The sequence below is a fragment of the Zootermopsis nevadensis genome, unplaced genomic scaffold (genome assembly GCF_977971745.1).
Source record: "Zootermopsis nevadensis isolate Lab colony 2312 unplaced genomic scaffold, Znev_1.0 Znev_ptg000013l, whole genome shotgun sequence".
NCBI lineage: Eukaryota > Metazoa > Arthropoda > Insecta > Blattodea > Termopsidae > Zootermopsis > Zootermopsis nevadensis.
In genome coordinates this window covers 5,254,167-5,272,737 of record NW_028259145.1, presented here as the reverse complement: position 1 = coordinate 5,272,737, position 18,571 = coordinate 5,254,167, and the positions used below count along the sequence as shown (strand labels likewise).

The 18,571-nt window shown below is 38.9% G+C and overlaps 1 protein-coding gene across 3 annotated transcripts in view; it reads left to right on the top strand.

Annotated features, from left to right (window-relative positions):
* Nucleotides 1-6,864: 6,864 nt before the first annotated feature.
* The window catches only part of LOC110832402 (uncharacterized), a 277,620-nt gene continuing 265,913 nt past the window's right edge, over nucleotides 6,865-18,571 (top strand). Inside the window, exons 1-2 of one of the 3 annotated variants that reach the window (XM_087348489.1) lie at nucleotides 6,865-7,216; nucleotides 7,781-8,218. The gene's annotated coding sequence lies outside the window, so the exon portion shown is untranslated. Of the gene's footprint in view, nucleotides 8,219-18,571 lie in introns of all 3 variants that reach the window. The other 2 variants (XM_087348490.1, XM_087348488.1) reach the window with 2 other exon arrangements.

The window sequence follows — 18,571 nt, the reverse complement described above, 5'->3', positions numbered from 1 at the left end:
TCATTTAAATAAATTGCACTGGAGGCTCACAAAGCCAACGTACGTCGTATGTTTAAGGCTTTAAGCTCGTAAGACAGTCGTAACTTCATTGCAGTGTTGAATCTCTTCCTTACGAGCGCTTACCCTAAAGGTACAATTTGGCTGCATGCGACAGAGACAAGCGACCGAGGCAGGCGACAGAATTGCGAGACCGAGACTGGTCGCTTCCTGTCTGCTCTCTGTACAATCGTATGAAGTACAATTACGAGCGCGAGACAAAGACAGAGACAGGCGACAGAGACCGCTCTCGGACCAGTAGTGTCTCGCGACGGGCTCAGGCAGCACGTGTGTTGTTGAGTAAAATAATGGCAGAAATTAAATTTACTGGTGACCAAGATGAGCAATTGGTAGAATTAGTAGCAGAAAACCGACCACTGACCACTGACAGAAAGATCCTTCTTCACGTCTGGTTTTGAATATTGAACTCATAGGTTTTCTTTGTTTCTTTCGCAACAAATAACACAGCAACACATCATCTTCTTCGAGTAACCTTTTTAGAAGCATTTTTGTACTCATTTTCCACAGAATATGTGCACGTATGTCTCAACAAAACAAAGAAAACAAACACTTTGCCGCATGTCTCGGTCGTCACCTCAAAAGTGTGTGGCGACAAGCTGCGATGTGTCCGTCTCCCGTCTCTGTCGCTTGCCTCGGTCGCTTGTCTCTGTCGCGTGCAGCCAAATTGTACCTTAAGGCAACAAACTCCTTGCAGCGCTGTCGTTCGAGAGAAGCTGACGGTGTCTCAGCTAGCCAACAAATATTTGATCCGCCCTTCGTTTATTAATTTCATTACGGCGTCTACAACAGCCTACAATCAAGTATTTTAAGATCCATTTTAATATTATCCGTCGATCTGCATATAGAACTTCAAAAATGTCTCTTTCATTCATGTCAACTAAAATTTTGTAGGCATTTTTATCGCTGTCATGCATGTTCAATGCTTTAGCCATCTCATCCTCCTGGATTTAATCCATGTAGGAATATGTAGCGAAGAGCAGAAGTTATGAAGTTACTTATTGCGTAATTTTCTCTAGTACCCTGTCGCTTTGTCCCTCATAGATCTGAATATTGCCCTCTTTTCCTTGATCTCAGACACAGGGTCTTTCCTTAGGGCGAGAAGCCCGTGAATTTGGCGTATGAAATGAAACTCAGTGAATGATGACGAATAATTGATAGTCTTGGAAATCCTACTTTGCTCTCATTCCGGCCGTTCTGTGAGTGGAATGGCCAACGACCGTCGTCAGTCACTAACGTAAGCATGGAAATAACGAGCTGAGAAATGTGTATCTGTACGTTAATTCATGTGACATTCGAAAGCTTATTTATTGCGATAAAGAACTGCAGATCTAAAACACGTTTGTGTCTAACTTCGCTGCAAACAAACCACATGGCACATTAAAAAGTTTTGCTTCGTCCCAGAGTAACAGCAATACGAACTCAAGAGTTCACTATAGTAATTATTCACAAAATCCAAATGAGTACATTAATTAAACTTTTATGTCCAAAGTTCCTAGAATTTTGATTAATTTATAAATTAGTTTTCTGTTTCACTATTGTTTACAAAAGTGGTGGGAGGCACTTTACGGAACACGGCTTTGTAGACAGCGTATCTACGTAGCCCTACACACACACACACGCACGCACCGAATAAATGTAGAAATACGTAACTCTGGTAACAGGTTGTTCGTTGATGAATGATATGGCGATCAAGATATCTATCAGGTTTACCACGTATCTGATCGAGATATTACTCTTATTAATCAGGTCAGCAAACACTGACCTCTGTCATAACTTATAGCACAATACGACACACGCTTACTAATTAGTAAATTATCAAAATAGAAATTAATATTTTATGACCATCAACTATACAAAAGTACAGAGCAGATTTGCATGTAGTGGTTAGCAGAATTTATTTGCTTCCTGGAGGTCCCTGATTCAGATTTTAGCCTGGAGACTGTCTAAGAGAGGTTATCCCTAATACAAAATAAGCACCACGCCATGGAGAGATATACGAGGTGCGATCGGAAAGTTTCAAGACTGTGTCAATAGCGGGCGAACCGGATGTAGCACGAGCTTCTGCCGCTAGGGGGTGCGGCCTACATTCATAGTGAATCAGTGTGCCAGCCGGCATCATCGAAGTAGCATTTGTTTCTTAGTTACGGGCGTTTTGGTAGTGCATTACACCGACCCTCCTGCGATTTCGGAATGGCGGATTTTCATGAACAAATCAAATTTTGCCAAAGACTCGCCAAAACGGCTACGGAAACCTATGAAATGCTAAAGCAAGCATTTGGGGAGTCCGCAATGGGTCGTGCACAAACTTTTGTGTGGCATTCACGTTTTAAAAATGGCCGAACCTCTGCCGATGATGACGAGCGTTCTGGACGACCATCTTCGAGCACAACGCCCGAAAATGTTACGAAGATTCGGCAGGCCATTCACGAACATCGACGTCGTACCATCAACGACTTGTGCGACATTGTTGGGATAGGCTATGGGACCTGTCAGCTGATTCTAAAGGAAGAACTCCACATGCGACGCATCATGACAACGCGCCAGCGCACACCGCCCTCAAAGTTCGGCAGTTTTTGGCCTCAAACACCATGGCCGTCATCCCCCACCCTCCTTATTCGCCGTGTGACTTCTTCCTCTTCCCAAAGATGAAAATTCAGCTAAAGGGAAGGAGATTTGAGACGATAGAAGAGATTCAGGCAGAATCGCAGATGGTGCTTGACAGGCTGACAAAGAAAGATTTCCAGGGATGCTTCCAGGCTTGGCAGCGGCGCTGGGATCGTTGTGTTCACTCCCAGGGGAACTACTTCGAGGGTGATTGATGAATTTAATACCTGAGATAAGTGTACGGGTTTTTATACGCGCAGCCTGGAAACTTTCCGATCACACCTCGTATACCTCTCATTTGGCACTTCGCAAGTTCATAATTCCTTTATTTGTAACTGCTGCATCCGATCCCATGTGACGTGATCTGTTTTAATCTGACAGTCTCCTAAACTTTAAAGATGTCAGTGTGACCGCAACGGATAACGTGAGTGGATTAATACTGCCGAAGCTTGAGGCAACAATATTAAGATGCACTTGATTGTAGGTGGCCCTAATGTTCGAATTGATTAATTAATCAGTTTTAATTAAAGTTCATTAATATATTAAAGCAGATGTTTGTGCTTCAATGAAAATAATAATGATAATTTTCTTAATATGGCTGAATCCCGCTACGGTCCATGTGGTTAGTCTCGTCTTCATGTGTTGTATTATGAAGACAGTCTGATCCCCTATATATGGGTGTTACCTCACGTCTGGGCAGGATTTAGGAAAAGTTTGTAGTTAGATAGCAGCAAGCCACAGGTCGGGCTTAATAGCCCTTCGTAGTTGAAGACTGTAACTAAAATCTTGTTCTTATTTTGGATTAATTTAATTTCAGCTTCGAGGGAGAGATACAAAACCAAACGGATAAAACGAAGAAACACAGATAATTATAGGAGAAGTAGAGAAGGGAGAAAGAAACATAGGGAAAAGAATTGAGGGGAACAAAAAGCAAAGAACAGTGGTCTCAGAACAACCGATAATACTGTAATAGCAGAAGCAGTCACAAGTGCTCGTTCGGAACTTCAGAGTTCCTTATTTTCGCGTGATAAAACTTCGCTGTTAATGGAAAGTATTCTAGGATAGAATTTAATGAGCTTTCTTCAGACTTTAGAAAAACTTAAATTAGAAAATAAATGAACTATAAAACCGTCTGATTTTAGTTAGATTATAAAAAATGAGGAAGTCTGTGTAATTGTCCCCTTGCTATCGGTCAGTAGACTTTGTTCCAATATATTGCAATCTAATACAATTCGAAGGTATGAAAATATATTAATTCTTCTGTCTAAATGACTGTCTGCATGACTTGCAAACGATGTATCATTCCAGCTGGAATAATTGTCATTTACATGGAAATAAATTACAGAAACGTTTTATTTCGCATTCCTAGAATAGGTATTTTGCATGTAGACGCACTCGACTTAAATTTAAAAAAAAAATCGCTTGAAAAAACCTGGGAACAGATGGGGATATAACATTCGAACAAACTTAAAAAGGAATAGTCCACGAAGTTTTGGGTTAGGTTCATCTGGATGAAGATAGGATTCAGCGATGTGGCCTTGTTAACACGGTTAACAGTGTAATGAACTTACTGAAAATACAAAAATCAGGCAATTTCTTTACTAGATGTGCAACTTTTAGCGTAAAAAGAAGAACTCTGCTTCACGGAATTGTAAATACGTTTTATATCTGGTTGCGGGCTGTCAAATCAGGCGGGAGCCCTGTACATTTTTCCCACTGCCCTGTAAATAGTTTGTTGTTTATAATTTTCCATAACCAATAAACAATATAATTAGTGTTGGAGAATTTTTAAAGAGATTTGAAGGTGATTAGTCATGCAATGACTTATTAATAAACTATATATAATTGTTGCGTTGAATTTGATTAGAAATTTACAAAAGTTTTAACTGATGACGGAAACAGCACCGACCTCTGAAACGTCGGTGAACTTTTACCATAATACATATCGCTACAACCCAGAAGACAGCCATATTCGGGCCCATTGAGTATCACCAATTACGTTGAATATGGAGCAGTGGTAGAATTACACTGACAGAGGACATCCGAACGTCTTGGAGATAAACCTATCCCAGTGGCATTTTGTCAACCAGAGATTCGATATGGACTGTCGTTGGTGCGAACCCGGGCCTCCGTGGTGAGAAGGCTCCGGACGATAATCTGAGCTGTGGCAGGGATTTCGATCTTCCGCCTTGCTCGGAGATTTTCAAACCGGTGACCTACAGGAAGCTAACCAGACGCTTGCCGTAGTTCTGCCTTGCACGATGAGGGAGATATTGGCTTGCGTCCCCTCCAGGTAGATCAATATGACAGCGGCCTGCTCTAGATGCAGTTCTTTTTACGCACTTGTTTGAGGAACTCGAGAGAGGGCTCTGAGGAGCCCAGATCAGACGAGATGCCATTTAAAACAGCTGTGACCGTCTGTTACGAAACTGATGTAATGCCTCTTCCTATTTCTTTATTCGCAATTTATTTAGATAAAATGACTAAGAATATAACGACATTGTCTCCGGGGCCTAATCAAAAAGTCATGAAGGTGTATGCAGAAATTGGACGTACGGTCATGTAATCGGTAGATGGCAGATGGTTTACACCTGAGGAAAGACTGCCTTTGGTTACGATCCAAATTCGCTCTGGACGTCGCTATGTTGGAGAATTCACCAACAAGCTAAGTTCATGAGATGATAATGTTGCGTCATATTGTGTTGAATATATACTTGTTCAATTTTATCAGTCTAATCACAATAAAATATTATTATTAAATATTAAAATATTACAATTAACATTTAAATATTTAAAAAATATTAAAATCGAACATTCGATAGAGAGCATCATTTTAATATATTTTAAATATTTAAATGTTAATTGTAATATTTTAATATTTAATAATAATATTTTATTGTGATTAGACTGATAAAATTGAACAAGCTAAGTTCAGTCCATGGATTCAGGCCTTATTTATTCCAGATAAATATAATATTATTTTTCTGTCCACCACGTATTCAAAATGGCGTTAAATAACTCGATGAAACAATCAACAACATGGTATCACCAGTCATCTTATTTTATGTGTTACGATGTTTTAACAACCTTAAATGGAATCTGAATCCTGAGAAGTTTATCCTCTTTGACTGAGAGGTCACAGACGTTCTTTTGTACATGTTTCACAGGTGAGCAGAGGCGCTCATGTGAACGACATTTACTGAAGGATTTATCTCAGAACTCTGATCAAAACCCTTGATTTGAGATTTACTACTAAAATGTCGGCCTGCTTGGCGACTCTACGGCAATTAATATACGTGTCCTCAGGCCTAAAACATTCCTTTCATAAATCTTAATTCATCACTTTGCCACTTGGAGAGCTCGTTACCCAGTTGTCTGTACATGTTATCAAGTACATGGTCGTTACGTGAACATCAGTCCCTCAGAGAGGTCAAACGACGACCACATCTGAACCCTCTGTCTTCCAAACACAAGTACTCCTCAGTTTCTCTATGGAAACGTTGCGATAGTATCTTAATATATAGCATTTTGTCTTTTGACGGACGTGAAGAAGTCTATCATGATCTGCTGGGTTGCAACACCACGTGGACTTGTAAGTGGATACCTACATTTTGAAGGAACATACAACCTCCATCTTCAGGGCTTAAAGGCAGTATGTTCTTCCGAAACGTTGGAATTTACCCACAAGTTCACGCGGCATTACAACTAGAAGACCAACAGTGACATCTTAAAATAGGCCACTATCTCTTCATTACGCGTCCTATCCAATTAACAGTTCGTTATCATCCTACATTCGACGTTGTATAATTGGAAATTTGTCGTTAAAATAACCCAGAGGGAATCAAAACGATGTCTTTAGTATGGGTTGTTACTCTTTTGTAATCTAGTAGGCCTGGCCCCGTTCAGTTCGGGACCAATTTGATTGTTTGCTTCCTTGTACGGGGATTAGTCCATTTCAATCTGAACAGCAGACGAGGAGTGTGGAATTCGAACCCAAGATCCCAGCGTTCGAGTTGCCAAAACCCACGCTTTGAACCGCTCGGCCTTTGGGGACTTTGCTATAACATTACTTCTCTTTCTGCTCGTTCGTAAAGGAGGAATTGTGGTTTTATGGCGCATGCGTACATTGCGTGGCTCCAATGGTTTGATAGGACGGCGGTGTGCGGGGGGAGGGGGACAGTGTGTTTTGCCCTGGTGGCGCTGGCGCTGCATGTCGGCAGTAGTCAGTGGACTCTGAACTGTGTTAGACTGTTAGGTTAGGAAGTGGACGTCTCTTGTCGTGGTGTATTCCAGCCATCATAACATAAAAGAGATTTCTGTAAGAAAAGGGATTTCGACTACTGGGGCTGCACTGTGCGCATTTAAAATTTTGCATACTTGTGTAAAACATTATTAAAAAGTGCAGTGTAGATTGTAATGAGATCTTGTATCTTCTTTGTAAAGTAGAGATGTTTCAAACCGGTAACGTACATTAATATCATATGACCGTTGCTTCTGCTACTAAAATGTAACAAAGAACAATTTTAGCAAATCCATTTCCTATACAAAGTTTTCGGTAATAAAGCAGCTTTATTATTCAGTGTATGATAATATAAATTTACAAATATTAAAGAACTTTGTCAGTACGTTTTTAGGGAAAATAGAACTTTTAGGAAAGTAGAAGAGTTTAATTTAATTCAAAGCTAATTGTTAACATATTTTCCATCCTGTAATTAAATACACTTGACAGATTTATAGACGAAAACATGAAAACTATTAGAAAATATTATTTACATTAGCAGTTTATTTTTAAAACAAAATAAGTGAAGTTTTGGATGCTTGTGAAATCTTCATCTGGCGCATTTGGATGGCTGGTGTTTGTTTCGTTTGACACTACACTGAATAGTGTACGGTGAAATAGGTAATCTTAAGAGTTGTGTGTTGCCTGAACAGTCGATCGCCAGACACAGCAAGCAGAGGGGAGGAAAAGCCTGTTGCATTGTTGGTAAAGCAACAGATTGCAACACGACTGCACAGATATTTAAGCAAAATAATACAAGTGTCTGCAAAGAAACACCACGGGTATGTGAATGACGTATAGTTTCATGTCTAATTAGTAAATTTTAAAACTTTTTTCTAGGTATTCCTAGACCTCATTACGAGACAGTTTGCATGACAAATTTAAGAATAATATTTATAAAAAGAGTGAACGAAATTAAGTCGTGTGAAGGCCAGTAGGGGCGTCAGGTGACACATTACAGTGAAGTTAACAGACACGCACAGAGTAACATAGGGACTTGTGTTTATACTGTCAACTGTTTTGAATGTGCTTTGCTGTTTGAAGTTAAAACTACGTTGTATATAGACAGTTGTAACTCTGCCTGAGTGTGAGACGTAAGAAACTCTGTATTGGGAAGTACTATTATTATAGTGGATGTGCTTTTCGTCTTATTTATATAGAAGAAGATTCGAGAAGTTCGTTTGTGTGACATTTATGGATTAAAGCTGTCTGCTGTTACCGGCCTGTCGCTTCGCACACTCCGTTCATCAGCAAAATCACATTTCCAGCTAAAATCAGGTGAGTTTAAAAATTATATTTCTGGCTTATCACTTATACTATGCATTTTGGGAACACGTTTTACAGCGCTGTATACACGCGCATGTACAAGAATTTATAACCGTCCTAGACGTAACTAAACAAGGTTAGGTTACTCAGTCTTGTCGACCGATCAGTGTTGTTTCCGTTAGGATCTAGAAGATTCCATTCATCACAACATCTTGACAGGTTGATGAAACTCCGATAGGCAATTGTGGTTGTTTCTCCTGAGTTAAAGCGGTCGAAGCGTGACTAGACACAGATCTATTAATAGATGTTAAGAATTTATATACTTTTGGTTGTTTTCCCCTGTGGTATAGGGACTGTTTTGCAGTTATACTTTCATCATGTAGTAGGTCGCCATATTGTCCCTGTTTGACGCGGACTATTCACCTTAACATTATAGATGTTTTTCGAGGTCTGTGGGGACACTGCTAGGACCTGTCCTGTTATGTCATCCAGTTTCGTCAGAACTATGATTACACATGATTAGTATGCAATATTCATGTACTACACTGTACTGGAGCCTTAAATTACTGCTAGACTAATACTGGCAAAACCCCAAATATTGCGATATTTAATTACAAACCGGTATAAATTAACTATGATTGCATGTGCAACTCTGATGTGTATGTTGTTTAATAAAGTTGTATCAACTGCGTGGAGTATCGAATAAATAACGTTATTAACAACGAAAAATTGCAGTAGAAGGCCTAGAGTTGTTTTGTTAATAACAGGTTTTATATCACCGAGGAAGGTCGGTGTAGTGCTAAAGGCCTGGACTTTTGTACCCCATTAAACTGCCTATAGAATTGAACGCGCTGTTTGATAAATTAGACCGTGGGGAGCAAATTCATGCATTACCAATTGCAGTAATAACACTGCATTGTCTCACGACGCGCAGTTTATTTTTCGAAACTAAGCTTTGCAGCATATCGAACGTAAGGATAATATTAAAATTGAAATAGCAGACTAGCACAAACTTAATACTGTATTTGAGACTTCTTTGAGAAGATGCAAGTCGTTCAGATGATTAAAAAATCATTAGACTTGTATGGGACCCGAATGTTTATTACCGTGCTCACAAAAGCCCTCCACCGGTTTATATCTTCAGCCAGATGAATCCAGTTCGTACGCACATAACCTGTGTTTTCAAGACATGTAGTTTAATATTATTGTTCCTTCTGTGTCTAGGCGTGCCAAGTGGTCTTTTCCACTCCGACTTCAAGACTAATATTTTGTATGCATTTTTTAATATAAGACTAACGTAATAAATAAAATATAATTAAATGGATCGAAAGTAAATATGTCTTGGTAATGGGAATTGAACTGCATGGGAGCTGACTGGACCCATTGGCTTTCTTTTCCACGTTTAATAGAACTGCAGAGACATTTGGGAGGCACCCGGTGGTTAGATTAAAACCGGGTTACCAGATTTTCTGATCCCATCAGCGTGTTCAGGAGGATGCTTGGATAGGCCACCACAGTACCCTTCCAAATCCTTACCTAATCACCATTAGTTATCGCATTCCACCTCTTTTGAAACTGTAGTAATTTTCGTAGTTTTTCAGCGTCGTTTAATAACCCAAGAGCCGGTTATGGATTGCTAGCATAAGGTGGTTGGATTGTGGGTCGGTATTTGGTTCAGTTTAGGTCGTTCATGCGATTAAATTTCTTTCGAACCTGTTCCCGCTTATTTTTAAATTGTGAACGAGGTTCACGTCGTGCACAGTCGACATGCGAGATCCAGAGTCCTTTTTGTGACGATGCGATATGACGCCACTGATCAGTGCGCGATTGTTAACAAGTAAAACTCGATGCTACGTAGTGCGCAATTATATATATATGCGAGGAAGCTAAAAATCACGCATGCGCAAGAAAGTCCCTTCTACCACTACGCGCAGTTTCCCCACCGTTTCGCCAACACTTACCGCGGAATAAAATATAGTCGGATACTTTTTGGATACCGCCACGGTGGTCTAGCGGTTAGAACGCTGGCCTCGTAATCCTGGGATCTCGGGTTCGATTCCCGGCTGTGCCCGAATTTATAACTTGTGTTGGGCAAGGCCGTGGTCTATGCAACACGGGAGTTTTCCTCCGGGGGCTTCTCCGGTTTCTCCGTGGCATCCCAACAATTATTCCATTCACACACAGAAGAAGGCAATGGCAAACCACTTCTGGATCATCTGCCAAGAACGTATATGAACAGGTCCCAGTCCGAGAAAAGGATGGAAGGATCCTGTTCATATGGACCTGTCGTCAGACAGAACACTAAATAATAATAAGATGAGGTGGTCTAGCGGTTAGAACGCTGGCCTTGTAATCCTGGGGTCCCGGGTTCGATTCTCGGCGGTGCCCGAATTTATAACTTGTGTTGGGGAAGGCCGTGGTCAAGGTATCACGGAGGTTTCCTCCGGGGCTTCGCCGGTTTCTCCGTGGCATCCCAACAATTACTTCACATTCATCATCAGTTACATACAGAAGAAGGCAATGGCAAACCACTTCTGGATCATCTGCCGAGGAAACGGACCTGTCGTCAGACAGAACACTAATAATTCAATTCAATTCATTTATGTAAGTGCTTGACAACAGCCAATAACAGCCAAGCACTAAACCAGAGAACAGGATAAAATATAATTAATTAATTAATTTATTTCAATAATAATAAAAGTAGAACAAACAAGTGAAACTAAATATATAAATGGATCATATTAATAATAATTAGATTCATTTATTGAATCATATTTCACAAATAAACGGGCTAAATACGTTACCTAAGTAATATAATTCAATTTAATAATTCTAAATAAAATAAATAATACTAAATAATAATAATAATTCAATTCAATTCATTTATTAAATAATAATAATAAAACTTTTGGACAGACCTCATATGTGTGTATCGTACTTGTGATTATTGAACGAAATACAAGAAATAAAATTTCTGTTTTAGTAAAGTTTGATGTAAAGCTTACATGCACATCTATTCTACTATCACACGAAACTTGTTTTATGTTTATATACAGTCAGTATGATGTTTGAAAGAATCTCAGACCAAGACAAAAGTTATTATCAGGAGCAGTTGCATGTTTTAGCAGACATGTTGGTAGCCCGTCTTTAACTTCGGAAGTTTTCTCGTCCGCGAGTGTAAAAGTTTGTGAAGCTTGCGATTACTTCAATGAAGAATTGTCGTAACATTGTCTTGAAACTGGTCAGGACATTTGAACATAAATCGATTCGTTGTTTATGAGGTAAAGTCAGACGCATCTGAAGTACACGTGTGTTGAACGAGCGTAAAGGAAGAAACCCCCAAAATGTACACAGCTAAAGTTTTTGTCGATGCTAAACGTGGGTGATTAAAAAAAGTAAATTAAAATTTTGTGAATTGAGGCATGTTAATTGAGTGAAATTATTAGGCAGGCAGTAGAAGAAACACTTGAGAGATAAATAATGTATTTTATGAGCGGAATAAGGGCAACTGGTTTGATCAAAAACGAATAACAAAATGTGGAAGACTGGACTTATGCGAAAATTTATAAAATAACAGAGGAACAGAGATTTAACGAAATCGAAATAATTTTACAGTTGAATCGAAACAGGCAACCGAGATAAAATGAGTTACAGTGTAATTGATAAGCATACGAAGAGAGTTCCAACACAACATTACTTCTAGACAGACCTCCTCCACTCTTCATATCTGACCGATTATAAAAAACCACTACAAACATTTCACCCACGCAAGATCACGCTATACGCGACATACATTTACGAAACAACATTGAATGTGATAACAAAGTACAATTGATCTAGAAGAGGATAACTTTCCGATATTTAATGGACATCTGACGAAGGATTGCATTTAGAATATTACATTTGAATTTATATCGATTATACACTTGAAGATGGTTCATTGAAAACCGAAACATGTCGTGAAAAAGATGATGCTCTAATTGTAAATCGAACATTTCGATAGAAAGAGCATCATTTTAATATATTTTAAATATTTTAAATATTAAATGTTAATTGTAATAATAATATTTTAATATTTTAATATTTAATAAAATATTTTATTGTGATTAGACGGTTAAAATTAAACAATTATAATCATCACAATATGACGCAACATTATCATCTCATACGAAGAGAGATTTAATTAATAAAATAATTACGCTGATATAAGCAACAAAAAATGTAGGCACTGTAAGCAAACGTTGGTTCGTTTGAGAGAAGGACAAAGTTTACACAAAGCTGTTTTTGAACGAAAACTATTTTCGTTAGTGTAATAGATTCAGTTACTGTTCATGTACCTAATAAAATACCAGAAATTCAAATTAGCATTATTTTATGTTTTACCACAGCTGGAAACTCGACGTTTTACAAGTGGCTTTTGTTTCCTTTTAGGTACTACATACTTTGTGATGTTCTTTAGTTCTTTGTATCTATCTCTCTCTCTTCTACTCTGTTAAATGAAGCCATCAGCTTAATGCTGAGGCAGACGACAAGTGGTCTTGGGGTTTGTGGTTATGTAGCCCTCAGACACAGTGAATGTCTGTAAACTTAAATCATTTCAGACGCCCTCATGTACTATTAAAGTTTAATCGTGGATGATTAGCCCGTCTATTCGATGATAATATCACACAAATGTTTTAATTATTGAAGAATAAATTATATGTTTAAGACTCGCAAATTGTTATTAGAATACATTACAGGCTGTTATTTGGACTTTAATCACTTTGACTGTAGTAATTTCGCATCTGAAATATATCGATCTAGGGAAAATCGATCTCGATTTCTTCCTTAAAAAGCAAGACAAGAAGAAATGAACATATACAGTCTGATGGAATGATGACTGTACCTGAACTGATGTGTAGTTATGACTTGGAAATATGTATATTGTTAAGAAAGATAAAAGTAAATTGGATACACCACAAATGACCATTTTACGTCCAGCAGCTGAAGTGTCCACAACAGAAGGAAATAGTGTACAGATAGGAAGAGAATTAGGTATTTTCGTTTCAAATAAAATACTAAAATATTGCAAACAAAAAATGGGGAAGAACGTATTAAAAGAATGGAGGATGAACCATTACCAAAACAGATGTGTTATACCAGATGAACATTTCACGAGAATAAACGCGGGTAGAATACAAATGTGAAGGAAGGATACGTTTTATAAAATTACCCTTCATTCTACAATCTCATCTCCGAACACTGGTAATCGTACTGTTCTCTTATAAGTTAATAAGTAAAATATTTCGCCTTGCTCTTGATTAATTAATACGAGATTTTTACACCAAAATCTGAGATGAAAGGAGAGGTCCTGTGTCATGTTCGTTTGTAATGAATTCGCTACTCTGACGATGAGGTCGCACGCATAATAAATGGAAATATTCGTATTTGCACCACAGAGCTGCGAATTGAGACAGACAGATCGATGACATAGAATAGTCAGAACAAAGGTTACAGGTTCATAGAGTGGAATCCTGCTTAAATAAAGCACGCTGTGTTTGAACACGGTAAGGGGAATCAAAGTGTAGGCCTACCTGCAGTACGCACCACAAGCAGTAGCATGTAGAATAGGCGTTCTTTGTGGCATAACACAACATCGTCGTATTAAACTGGATGATGGTATTGTTAATGGTCGCAGAGGTGCTGGATGTTTTGACTGGAAATGTTCCATTTCTTCCAGGTGAGTGTTTTTACACTTCTGCCTGAAACAAGCACTGAAGATATTGTATCTTATATGCGTCATGTTTGTGTTTGATTAAATATATTTATTTTGTACAATCTATACACAAACGTTTGAAGTTTATTGGTGTTGTAAAAATTATATAATATTAAAACATTTTGTTGTGTAAAATATTATATTAGCGCTCTTAAACGTAAATACGATTTTACATTATATATTTTTTAGCGCTTTTATTAATTTTATTTTAATTATATAATATATTATTTAATTATAATTTTAATTTTAATTAATTTTATTAATAAAAGCGCAAAAAAATATAATGTAAAATCGTATTTACGATTAAGAGCGCTAATATAATATTTTACACAACAAAATGTTTTAATATTATATAATTTTTACAACACCAATAAACTTCAAACGTTTGTGTATAGACTGTACAAAATAAATATATATACTGAAGATATGTTTGCAATCCTGTGATATAATGCATCTCGTGATTGATTATTGGGTTATTTAACGATGCTTTTCAGTTGTTCAAGTAATGCAGCGTCTAAAGCCAGGACATCTGAGGATGGTGAACTGTAGTCGGATTGGTACAAAGCTGTTATAGTGTAGTTCCAGGAACTGTCCCACCATTAGCGGGGGGAGACTGAGGGAAATCACGAAAACTCTCGACCGGTATAGTCGATATTAGGTCCAGCATTAATATCGAAGGCCTACAGGATATGTATGAAGCATAAGTAATTATCATTCATTAGGTAGACTGAAGACAGGTGAAATAATGGATGAACAGAGGAAATTACATATATAGGAGCTTCATAATGCGTTTCAGGTAATCAAAATATACGAGGGTTGGAAGTGTGCGCGTAGGTCTGGAGAAGAAATCGACATTTTGGTCTGAGTGGTTGTTCTGCACTGTTCCGTAGGGAAGTAGGGTGTGGGCTGGATTAAGCAGGCTGACGTAGGATCTAATGGCAGGCTTTCAGTGGGTATTCTGATTACACAGACGAAATGGCATTTTGTTTGCGCTGTGGACTCTCGGCTTATCTGTAACGACTTGACTGTGCTCAGTAGAGTTGGATCGGAAAACTATAGGAAATGTGAGATAAGAGAAGAATAATGTAGACAAATAGACTTTGTTGGACAGTTTTAAATATCCGATAAGTGACGGAATCTGCCTATTCTATGTCCGTTACACTTTTCATCAAGAGACGATCAGTAAGCGTGTATATCAAATCTAAAACTTCTTGACGATGGTGAAGAGTCAATTGAATAAAAATGTTCTTGGATATTATCCATCGCCTAGTAAATATAAAACGTAAAACGACGTTTCGGAGATGGGACTCTATCTCCGTCTTCAGGTTCCTACACAGTTGGGCCCACTAGATATCTCCGGAGATAGGGATTAGCTCTATCTAGTGGGCCCAACTGTGTAGGAACCTGAAGACGGAGATAGAGTCTCATCTCCGAAACGTCGTTTTACGTTTTATATTTACTAGACGATGGATAATATCCAAGGAAATTTTTATTCAAGTAAGCGTGTAGTTTCCTCTGACAGAAAAATGTACACGAAGATATTTATTATAGCTTTGAATACACGTAAAAACGTCATGTGGTCAGTATTAATTTAATTTTTTATAGTCTCCCTTCAGCAAACATCACTGGTAAACACACATTTTGAAACCATGATCGTTTTTCAAACAGCAGTCATTGTCAGATTCATTAATAAATTTCAGAACCCCGCGTATTTAAATAAACGAACATGACAGAAAAACCATCTTTTACTGTTACCAGATTAATCTGACAATTCCAATATGATAAGTCGTTTTAATTAGTGGCTTAATTTCAGAACAATGTTGAAATGGACGTCGGATGTCTGATAGCGTGATAAGGAACTCAATTCAATGGTTTGTCTGTGTTTAAACAACAGATAGAGGGCTTGTTACACACGTAAGGCCTTGCCGTGTTACATCGCCACTAGTAAGGAAGTTCGCAAAGGGACGCTATCAGTCACAACCCACAGCCTTCACGTAACATCTTACTTTGCTTTCGTCCATAGTTTGTGTTTATTTTATATTTCCGCGTGTTTACTCATGTCGAACAGATGAGGCACGTATTTCTTATTTTATTCTCCTCTTTCGGTCTTTCTCTCCGAGGTAAAGCCTCTGAGCTGTGCACGTGGCCGAACTTTGAGGCACGTAGACTTAAGTAAGAAAGATTAAAAATGATTGCTCTTTAAGGCTCGGTCGCCAGCAGCGGTTCCTTTGTTCTGGTGGTCTTATGGGGAGGTTCGCTTTCATTTTTTTATTTCGTTATGAGCGTCTTTCCTCTCGGCAAAACTTTCAATTTCCCACTCGTACCGAGCGCAGTGACCGAGAGGTTACCACTCGTATTTCGTGTTCGCCAGGTCCCACGATCAAATCTCGGCTCTCGTATAGGCTTTATTGACTCAGGTTTATCGTGGTCTTCTTCAGACCCTCTAGGTAAATGCTGGTAGAGCATCCACCTTACATATATTGTCCAATTATTCATTAATCAATCTATCGTACTCTAAGCCAGTGGTCTCCAAACGTTTTTAATCGTGCACTCCCACTTAGTAGAAATACGTAGCACGCACCCCAAGAATAAATAAATAAATAAGTATTTAAGTGTAATTTTTATTATATTTATTAATATTTATTTATAAATAATTTACATGGTATGCAGTTATATATAGCATCATATCATACAATCACAAATACAATTCAATACAAGAATACGAAGCAAAATTAAATTGAAATTATCTCGCAACCCCCATGGACCATCTCGTGCACCCCACTTTGGAGACCTCTGCTCTAAGCTAGTACCAGTGTTGTCAAATAATTCACAAATAATGGGAATAAAATTTCCACGCTTGTCAAATCAGCCAGCACCGCGTTATTTGCAGAGTCAATTCCTACCAGCATCTCGCGCTTTTGTGTCAGGAATCTTTATCACTGGTTCCTCTCGTGTTCCTATTTCGTCTCCCGCACACATTCGCATTATTCTCCGAACAGAACTGAGACAAACAAAAACAAAACTTAAATAACACAGAAGTTGGAATCAGTCAACACAGAATTCTGTTTGAACGGAAGCAGACGGCACACGAAAGGGTTTCGTTTGCATTTCCCTTTGCCGTAAGTAAGCTCTCGCATGCACCAAATTTAGAAGAAATCCGGCTTACATTTGTAGGTTATGAGGTTCTCACGGCGGCGAATACAAAGATGGCTGTCTTGTGTGATGTACGAGGTGCGATCGGAAAGTTTAAAGACTGTGTCAATAGAGGGCGAACCGGATGTAGTACGAGCTTCTGCCGCTAGGGGGTGCGGCCTACATTCATAGTGAATCAGTGTGCCAGCCGGCATCATCGAATTAGAATTTGTTTCTTAGTTACGGGCGTTTTGGTAGTGCATTACACCGACTCTCCTGCGATTTCGGAATGGCGTGTGCATAAAATTTTGCCAAAGACTCGCCAAAACGGCTACGGAAACCTATGAAATGCTAAAGCAAGCATTTGGGGAGTCCGCAATGGGTCGTGCACAAACTTTTGTGTGGCATTCACGTTTTAAAAATGGCCGAACCTCTATCGATGATGACGAGCGTTCTGGACGACCATCTTCGAGCACAACGCCCGAAAATGTTACGAAGATTCGGCAGGCCATTCACGAAGATCGACGTCGTACCATCAACGACTTGTGCGACATTGTTGGGATAGGCTATGGGACCTGTCAGCTGATTCTAAAGGAAGAACTCCACATGCGACGCATCCTGTCTGAGGACCAGAAGCAGAATCGACTCCTCGTTTGTCAGGAGCTCAAAGATCTTGCAAGAACCGACCCCAACTTCCTTTCTAAGCTCCGTGTGACTTCTTCCTCTTCCCAAAGATGAAAATTCAGCTAAAGGGAAGGAGATTTGAGACGACAGAAGAGATTCAGGCAGAATCGCAGATGGTGCTTGACAGGCTGACAAAGAAAGATTTCCAGGGATGCTTCCAGGCTTGGCAGCGGCGCTGGGATCGTTGTGTTCACTCCCAGGGGAACTACTTCGAGGGTGATGGATGAATTTAATACCTGAGATAAGTGTACGGGTTTTTATACGCGCAGTCTGGAAACCTTTCGATCGCACCTCGTAGTGCCGTGGTAGAAGTTCGGTAAAGTTTCAGAGGTACTTACAGGACTCCATAATCAGGGCGTTATTCATCTCCCTGGTAATGGGAGCAGCAAATACCTTTGAAACGTCGATAAACTTGTACCAGACTACGACGCAGAAGACAGTAATTTATTTTGCACATCGTCTCGGTTTAATACAGCCAGTATTTTACTTTACTCTAGGTGCTAACCCCAACGTTTTTCTTATTACTTTGTAAGCGAGGGTTTCATAACAGCCATCACATTGAAAGTGATTCCTTTTAGGTTATTTTACCTTTGGTATTTTCACCGTATATTTTCTTTTCTCAATTTTAACGACACATTACTTACTTCAAGATATGAATAACGATGTTCCTCATTATGAATTTTTCAAGGATACCCTCGTCTTACTTAAGCCCGAAGCTAAGTATTCGTCTTTGTCAAGGAACTTGTCTTATCTGCTTAAATGACAAGGATTTAAGCTGAGTAACTGCCTTCCGC